Here is a 9382-nt window from a genome sequence, read left to right on the forward strand (position 1 = left end):
ACACACATGGGTCAGTCAGTTTAGAGGTCATCATTCAGAAGGGGGCTTCTTAGTTCTCAACACCTCAGCTGGCCTGAGATGGAATTAAAAATAATAATAAGACTAAAACAAAGACATGTAAGCATAACATAACCATAACTTCTCTCAGTAATCTGGTTAAATAAGATAGCTGAAAACCAGCTGTGTCGGTCTTATGCACTGGCCAAAACTTCCTACAGAACCAGGAAACACAATGCTGGTCTGGCGGTGAAATCCTGACTTGACTTAATTCACAACAGAAGGAGTAAGAACAACTTCTGTTGGAGTGCAACTCAGGAGACTTGACTAACTTCAGGATGAATGCAAATCTTAATAAAATGAAGTTTTGTGCTGCCAACGTAAGACCCACAGTTCCGGACCAACGGCTGTGAGGTCTTCAAAAAGCGACGAAAACAATAGACTAAAAACAACATTAAACAATAAAACTGCAGCTGTGTTAAGAGCTAGCTAGACTCTCAAGACAGCAGGTATTAATCTTTAAGTACTGGACACCTCTGTGATTTACAGTGCAAAAAGGCATGAATAGCCTATAATCAAAACTGAGAAATAGATTTAGAAAGTAAAGGTGTAGAAAACCACCTTGGAACTTTAAAGACTTAAAAAGAATAACACGACCGATTTAATGTCTGTTTTTAACAGGGCCGCAGATAAAAAGTAATTTGTAAGGCAAACCGGAACGACGAAACAACGGAATTTGGAACACATTATTTAGGACACAGGGGCCTCATGGACAAGGTTAAATCATGGATAAAAAATACGATTTATAACAACTTAAGCAAGTTTTTGTCTCATAACTATCGAAGGAAGGGTTATGAGTGTAATGAGAGACATACAGGTTTTCTTTAGTGGACAAAGGCCTGTAGTAGTAGTGAGAGCAGAGAGACTGATAAGAGATAGATTCAGGCTACTCAAGGCAATCTGTTCTGTAGCAAGTTGGATTATTTTGAAAATATTCTAGACAAATATTAGACTGTTATTTCCACTAAATTATTAGACTTTGAGACTACATTATATGAGCTTGTAGAGCTGCTATTTTCTTTCACATGGCGAGAGAGAGGGAGATAGAGAAAGACAGGAAGTAACAATATTGATTTATTTTAGGTTAATTGAGAGACAGAGAGCATATTAGAGAAAGAGAAGAGTATAAATGTTGAATTGTATAAATTCAACATTTATAAAAGTTTTTGTCTCTGAGCCTTTAACTTCCTGGGCCATATTAACCTAGTCTGACAGTGTGTGAGTTGTATTAGGGTACCTGGGTGGTGTCCTTGTTGGCTCTGCTGTCGGCTTGCCCCTTTGCCAATTTGAGTGACATGTATGATAAAACAGTGAGCTCACGTGCCATGGTGGGGAGAAAAAAATCCTGGGGGTTCCACCGACAGCAGGTCCAATCGTCCAATCGGTCCACTCCTTGAGAAAGTGGAGAAGGAGACATTTTAGTTCTGTCTTAACTTAAATTGTCAGATACATTTTAAACATTTGAATATTATTAGAGGCCTTCATGCCAATTATTTTACCAGAACAGAAGTGGTCAAAATACGGTCTAAGAAATAACATATTGCCTCTGACTCCCCCACTCTGCTTCGCGAGGGCAAGCGGGGGAGTGAGGAGGCGTAGAGTAAACGGAGCGAATTCGGTACCAAAACAGACTCAGCTGGCCTGAGACGGAAATTAAAAAATAAAATAAAATAAGACATGTAAGCGTAAAGCATGAAGATTTCGGTCAGAACGTTCTGTTCTGGAACATAAAGGAAATCTACCAATTAAAATAACCACGCTATTTCTTATGTGATTAAGTGGCTCTAATCAGCCGTTGTTGGGTTATCGTACTGGCCGAAGAGACATTCCTTCAGAACAAAATATGTTCTGGCCCCAAATAAAAAGATTTCCGTCAGAACGTCTTGAAACAGCCGTTCTGGAGCATAAAATGAAATCTATATTGAAGTCTCGTACTGATACAAACCCAACTTGGACAAGCATTCTCCGTGGCCAAACGGCTGCTATGTCCTCAAAACATTTAACAATAAAAAGCAAACAACAAAAAGACAACAAAAAGGTACCGAATAAACGACCGATAAAATGACCATCTACTGTTATCCAAACGCAGATAGATAAGGGTTAATTTACGACGCGTGTCAAACCAAAACATAATTAGGAGTTATCTGACTCTGAACAATCATTCATTATTAATTCCAAAATTCAAAGACACGACACGTAAATGTTATAATTTAAAAGAATGTTATAAATCTGGTCCTACTGTATTTCCCCTATGTTGGGCTGGCACAGACAATAGCCTATGATAGGATGTGTCCGAGCATTTTATGTGTTTAAACAAGTGAAGGTAAAATAGACTGAGCGATACTAAAACATTATTTAGCCTTGTCCGACTCCCTGAAATATCAAAAATCAAAACAATAATTCAAACTGAGAAGCGACTCATCGCGCACAGATAACTGAAGAAAACAGTATACTTATCTTAAAATATTATTCCGGTCACCAGTGGTGCATAAAGATCCGTCCTCGGACCGTGGAGCATGCAATCAGAAAACCATGTGTCCAGCGGTCCAGTGGCGGATGTCCAAGCAGGGAATGTTATAAAATAAATTGTACTGTTGTCAAAATAATAACCTTGTCTGAAAACACAGTAAACTTCCAAACTCACAGCTGGTTCTTTTATACGTGTTGTAAAACCGACCCACCGGGGGAGAGAAAGTGCACCCATGGTCACTTGTCCATCCATCGGTCGGCCAAGATTACATCTGTATGCGGCGACGTAGGACCATTTTGATCGATATATTATTATTAAACAACAACACCTTCTTATTCCCATATGAGATACAATAATCCATCACACAGAAATAAGACAGGAGAGTGATCAGAGTGAGAATGGTATGTTTACTATGGAGAGAGAGTATTCAAGACATAGGTACAACAGAATAATCAATGGTTCGTGCTCTCTCTGACAAATTATGTTTTGACATGAGTATAAGTATGGTCATTTCATCAGTCAATGGATGACGTTTCAACACAAGACAAAGAGTCCATATACAGGGTTCCTGGGAGGAGAGATGTCCTTGCTCGTGTCTGGATGACACTGAGCCTTATAAACCAAAACAATTCTCATTGTTTTCGGTACAGGCTCCAGGCAGTTGATAAGGTCTGATTTCAACCAGACGGAGACCTTGTGTTGTACTGTACATGACATTTTATGACACAGTCACTGTGCCTTCAACTTCAGGTGGTCATCAATATGTATTGATAAAAAGATGATATGAACCATAACAAAATACCTATCAGCTACTAGTGTGTGTGTGGCCACCTTCTTGTCTCTGGAAGACCACTATTTAGTTTACTCTGGCACGTGGCACCACGATAAGGACTTTCATTCTTTGGAATTCTGAGTTGAACAGAACAAGTGGCATGTTTGAACACATCGTCCCAGCGGCACACTGTTTGTTCCACACCACTGCATCCTGGCCTGCTGATGTTAAACACATCACCTCACACTAGGCTAAGGATCATAAAAAAACTTGAACCATGAGTATTGCAATTTATTTTGGGGCAGGCCCCTTTTTTGCTTAGATTGACTGGCTGGCCTACACCTCCGTGACACATCACCCCCTGAGGGGATGAGCCGATGAGGAGAGGAGAGGAGAGGAGAGGAGAGGAGGAGAGGAGAGGAGAGGAGAGGAGAGGAGAGGAGAGGAGAGGAGAGGAGGAGAGGAGAGGAGAGGAGATAACAACCCGTTGTTTCACATCAGACATCAGGACACTGTATTGATCAATAACCCACCTATCACCCAGACTCCCTCCCTAGTCAGAGTTCAGAGTTAGAATGTGCAGCATGTCATTTGCATACGCATGAGGAGACTTATGCCAGCTGTGCCAGTGATCACCCTCCCCATGCCAATATTGGCACCACACATGCCTCTTATAAATGCTGGGTTGTTTTGTCTGGGTTGAGCCTGTTGGTTAATTTAATTGGGTTATTTTCATGGAAATGGGTATTCTGAGAACACACTTCGCTAGGTTATTTCTGTTGGGTATGGAGTTATCAGCTGTTGGGTTGTAATTTCAATAAAGATGGTTTATTTTGGACTACCCAACACTTTGGGTTTATGGGGTTAACACACTTTCCCCTGATTGGTGAAGTAAGTTGGTCACCTGTTATGCAAAGTAGCCTATGCTGGGAAAAGCATTTGTCTAGTTTCCAGGGGCATTTTCTAAGCTTCCTGGAGCTAAAATGCTAAATGTGTCATGTCCACGTGTCTGCCTAGGTAAACTGACATATGTCAGAATTTGATTTGTAAGTATTTGAGCCTCAACCCTAACCCTAGCTGCTATCGCTAGGTTAACGTTGAGCTCCCTCATCCTGAATCAAATCCTGAATCCTGAATCCTGAATCCTGAATCAAATTCTGACATATGTCCAAGCTTCTTGGACCATGTTAATCTTCTCTGTATCGTCCCGAGTCAACTATATAACCCAGCAGTATTTTTAGAGATACAATGTATGGCTCTTTGAAGTGAGCCAGAGCTATATGATCTGGCTCACTTAAAAGAGCTGTTCAAAAGCCCGGCTCATTTGGCTCATTTTATAATTATTTATTTTTAAGAAGAATTTGTAGAAAGATATATCCACAAGGTGGCACCACATTCCTCTGCTGACTGTTGAGATCACAATTGTGTATTTACCCTTATAATAAAACATGTGTGTGTAAATTAAGCTACCTTGACTTATGTTATTCATGCAACACCTCAAAAAATCAATCATGCAACAATGAAATTGCTCCTCCCCTTGTTCTCTCTCTCTCTCTCTCTCTCTCTCTCTCTCTCTCTCTCTCTCTCTCTCTCTCTCTCTCTCTGCAGTCCCAAACCCATGAAATGCATAGAATAGTTATAACTATAACACACAACATGGTATAACCTATATTGTTTTGCAGTTTGAAGTGGCCAATTGTTTCTAAAATATGAATAAGTTAATTTTGTATGAAATAAAGCAATGTATGAATGATTTGAACCTGGCTCTTGGGTCACTTGGTGGTCAGTAAAGAGAAGGTAGTCAAGAAACCATTAAGTCATATACTTAAAGTTTAAAGTGCTTTATTAGCAACGAAGATTAAACATTTTGAATAGGCTTCACTAGCCTGAACCTGAGCATAGCCTAGTTTAAAGTGCTTTATTAGCAATGAACATTGAACATTTTTACTTTAGGCTGAATAGGCTTCACTAGCCTAAACCTGAGCATAGCCTATTTTATGAACATTGAACATTTTTACTTTAGGCTGAATAGGCTTCACTAGCCTAAACCTGAGCATAGCCTATTTTATAAAGTGTCTACTGTCTACAATCTACTGTCTTGACACTCGAACCAAAATTGTTCTATAGATCATAATCTACAAATTGGAAGTGAAAAATAAACTTTAACACAAATTTAAAATGAAAACCAAAAATTACATGTACACGGAACCCCACTATAGGCAGAGCGTAGAGCGCACCACAGCCGCAGCGACTGCGAGCCGCCTCACAGAAGGTCCTTCGTGCCTCTCCCTCCTTTTGCTGTCTTTTCCTGTGTTTTATTTCATTCATTATTGTTAAATTCTGTGTTGAGGTTTGTGTGACAGACCTTTATGGGGCATTTGGTTAAATACGGAACAAACCGCGTTCCGTATTGGTTCAATACGGAACGCATCTTTTAATTGTCCAATACGGAACGATTCCGTATTATACGGAACGGGTGGCAACCCTAGTGGAGTAGCAAGGGGGAGCTTTAGTGTTGAACCCTGAACCTCCCTCCCTCCCAAATGAACGGCTCCCTACTGCGCGAACAGGATCCCATTGTTCACTTCAAAGAGCCGTACAAAAGATTTGATTAATTCGCGAACGTCACGTCTCTAGCAGTGTTTGGTTTAAATAACCCAGCAGTGTAGGGTTATTGTAACCCTTATTTGGGCTATATGAATAACCCAATTGGGTTATCTGAACAACCCAATAAACAAGGGCTATATGAATAACCCAATTGGGTTATCTGAACAACCCAAAAACAACCCAATGTTGGATTAAGTGAACCAACCCAAACACGCTGCGGTAAATTAACCCAGCGTGTGTTCTGTCCAATATTTAACCAGCGCTGGGTTGTGAAACTACCCAAATTGGGTTGATTTTAACCCAGCATTTCTATATGTATATTCCTGGCCTCGTGTACATGTTAGGATATGTCAGATTTGAGTTTACTCTAAGTCTGACAACAGTTGAGGACACGCCCCCATTCCCCAAACCAATCCACCCCCCCAACGCACGCACGCACGCACACACACACACGCGCGCACACACACACACACACACACACACACACACACACACACACACACACACACACACACACACACACACACACGATAATGCTTTATTTGAATCCACAAGTGAATATTAACTTACAGGGAGACAAATAAACCCTCTTTGTTCTAATGACGGTTTCTCTACCCCTGAGCCACTGCCGCCCCTATTCACTCTACCTGTGCTGTCAAGAATGTCCTGCATACAGTGTAGGAGTTACGTTTATCTGTCTGCAAGTTGGGATTTGTTTGTTTATCAGAGGGGAGGACCCACCCCCCCTGCCCCTTACCGCTGCTCATACTACGCCCCCCCCCCCCACCATCACCACCACCACCACAGACACACATATACACACATTTTCTCTCACTCAGAGTCAGTACTGCTGTGTGGGTGTTTGTGTGTCTGTGTTCAGAATGCTACTATTTGTGTGTGTAACAGGGGTGATGTTGCTGAACCTAACCTCTGGTGAGTCATGACGTTATTCTATTATATAATTTATGATATGTATTATATGTTATGATATGTTATGATTGGCTTATATTATAGTGTGGCTTTATGTTGGTGCTATGTTGTTTGAGGGGAGAACAGGGGAGTGGAGTTCATGTTAGGACAGGAGAGGAGAGGAGAGGAGAGGAGAGGAGAGGAGAGGAGAGGAGAGGAGAGGGGAGGAGAGCATGAACTGCATGTAGACTATGTAGCTGTCTTTAGGCCTAAATGCAGAAGAATATCAGAAGTGTATAGACAAAAGCAAACATCTCAACAAGAGATAGCAATTTACATTATACAGCTGTATAACAGTACTCTCCACTGGAATCTTATCACTCTAGCCTAGGACCTAACTCACTGCAGACCAAGGCAGACTATCAGAAGTGTATAGACAAAAGCAAACATCTCAACGAGAGATAGAAACTTACATTACACAGCTGTATAACAGTACTCTCCACTGGAATCTTATCACTGTAGGACCTAACTCACTGTAGACCAAGGGGCCTCAATATCTTTCAGGCCAAGGACCCCTTAGCTGAGAGAGAGATGAAGCAGTGACCCCCACTACATATAAAGTGCAATGTATGGTGTCATATACATTTCTGAGGGGTTCATGTGTTGCAGATGTAAAATATAATTTCAATCATCCAAGTTATGTAATTGATGTACCGCATGTCTCACACACACATTATAGCCTCATATCTACTTTAGATATTCCGTACATAGCCACTTCTGATGGATTGATAACTTAAATATCTCTCTACAATATTGGTTTCTCTTTCAAATATGTGTGCAAGGCTTCCTTGGATGCGCTTTCACTGGAGCGCGTAGCAGCTACACTCTCAACTGTGCACTTGTGTTCAGCCACTGATTAAAACAAACCCAGAAGCAGTCAAGAGCAAAGCAACACACACATCACAAGTACGAAATCCTCCTCCATCCACAGGTCTGTTATCTTCACAGCAAAAGATTAGGCATTGATAATTGTCGTTTGCTGTTGCTGTGGTTACCAACAGTATTGTAAAATACAGAGAATTGTCTAGTTTAATCAGATCCAGATTGGAATCTCAGTTGTTCCATGTGACGTGACCCATTTAAACCAATCAGATTCCAATCTGGATGTGGCACAGATATGACTCAGGCTGGATTTGACTTCCAGTGTAAATGGGGCCTAAATGACGTGTCCCGCAATGAACTGATACAGGAGGTCGGGGAATCAATATGAATTACAGGGCGATTTATTTGAGTAATGACGGCGATTCTACTGTAGGCTACAGCTCCTACTTTGCTCGTCTCGCTGCTCTGTGCACAGCGACAGTGTGCACAGACACACACAGTGTGACAGTATACGTGAAAGAACCCATAGCCTATAGGGTGCTCCCTCCCACACACCCCCTCCATTCTAGCTACGCACATACTGAGGGACATGATGCTCTAGGGTGAAACCTCGTATCTCCCAGTTTCAAATGTGTACGTTTTTTCGTAAAGTAAAGCCCTGCTTCACCATACAAGACTGACGCACAAAACTAGTGAAAATGGTAAAATCTCAATATTTCGACGTCCCATTAGTCCCACTAAGGTTTGGGGTTAGGGTTAGGTTTCAGGGTTAGGGTTAAGCATAGTTTTACTGAGGTTAGGGTAAGGATTAGGGTTAGGTTTAGGCATAGTTTTACTGAGGTTAGGGTAAGGGTTAGGGTTAGGTTTAGGCATCGTTTTACTGAGGTTAGGGTAAGGGGTTAGGTTTAGGCATAGTAGCATTCACCAGGTTAACATTCACCAGTTTAGCATTCACCAGCGTTGTATGAATGTGACGTTGAACTAAGCTGTTTCTGAACTTTTTGTTGGTTTGAAAACCCAAAACCCCCAAAATCTTGAGTTTTCTAGAAAGCTGTGGCTGGGATTTGTTCATTGTGGTTTGGTTCACATTTATTATGAAAGCCATCTAGCTTTTCAATGTGGTATCTACAGTATGTCTATTGATTGATTGATTGATTGATTGATTAATTGATTGAAGAGTTTATTAGCAGTTTGCAATAGAAAAAAAGGGTTAGGGTTAACCCTAACCCTAACCCTAACCCTAACCCTAACCCTAACCCTAAAAGTACAGTTTCATGACAGCACAAATCACTGGTACAAGGTCAACTAAAAGGAGATCCTAGAAAGCCTTACAGCATATTTACCCAGGAACCACTTTATGTATCTCATATAACATTGAAAGACATATGCATAGAACATAGTACTTTACCTAGGATAACATCAATTTCAAAAGCAGAAAAAGAACTAGAAGCAGTGCTCTTCCGAGCACAGGTCTCCACCAGACCGTGCGTCCTGGTGAACTGATCGGTGGAGTTATAGGTAAAACCACAAATCAGCCTGTTATAGCGCCACCATGAGGCTGATTAAAAAAAAATTACGTGGCATTTCTTCCTCGGCCTAGTGGGAACGTGTGTGCGCGATTTCATGATAATTGCACTTTGCGTTTGTGATTTGAGGCATTTTGTTCAAAACGGCTCAATCCTACA

The sequence above is a fragment of the Nannobrachium achirus genome, assembly GCF_963921795.1.
Source record: "Nannobrachium achirus genome assembly, chromosome: 2".
Lineage (NCBI taxonomy): Eukaryota > Metazoa > Chordata > Actinopteri > Myctophiformes > Myctophidae > Nannobrachium > Nannobrachium achirus.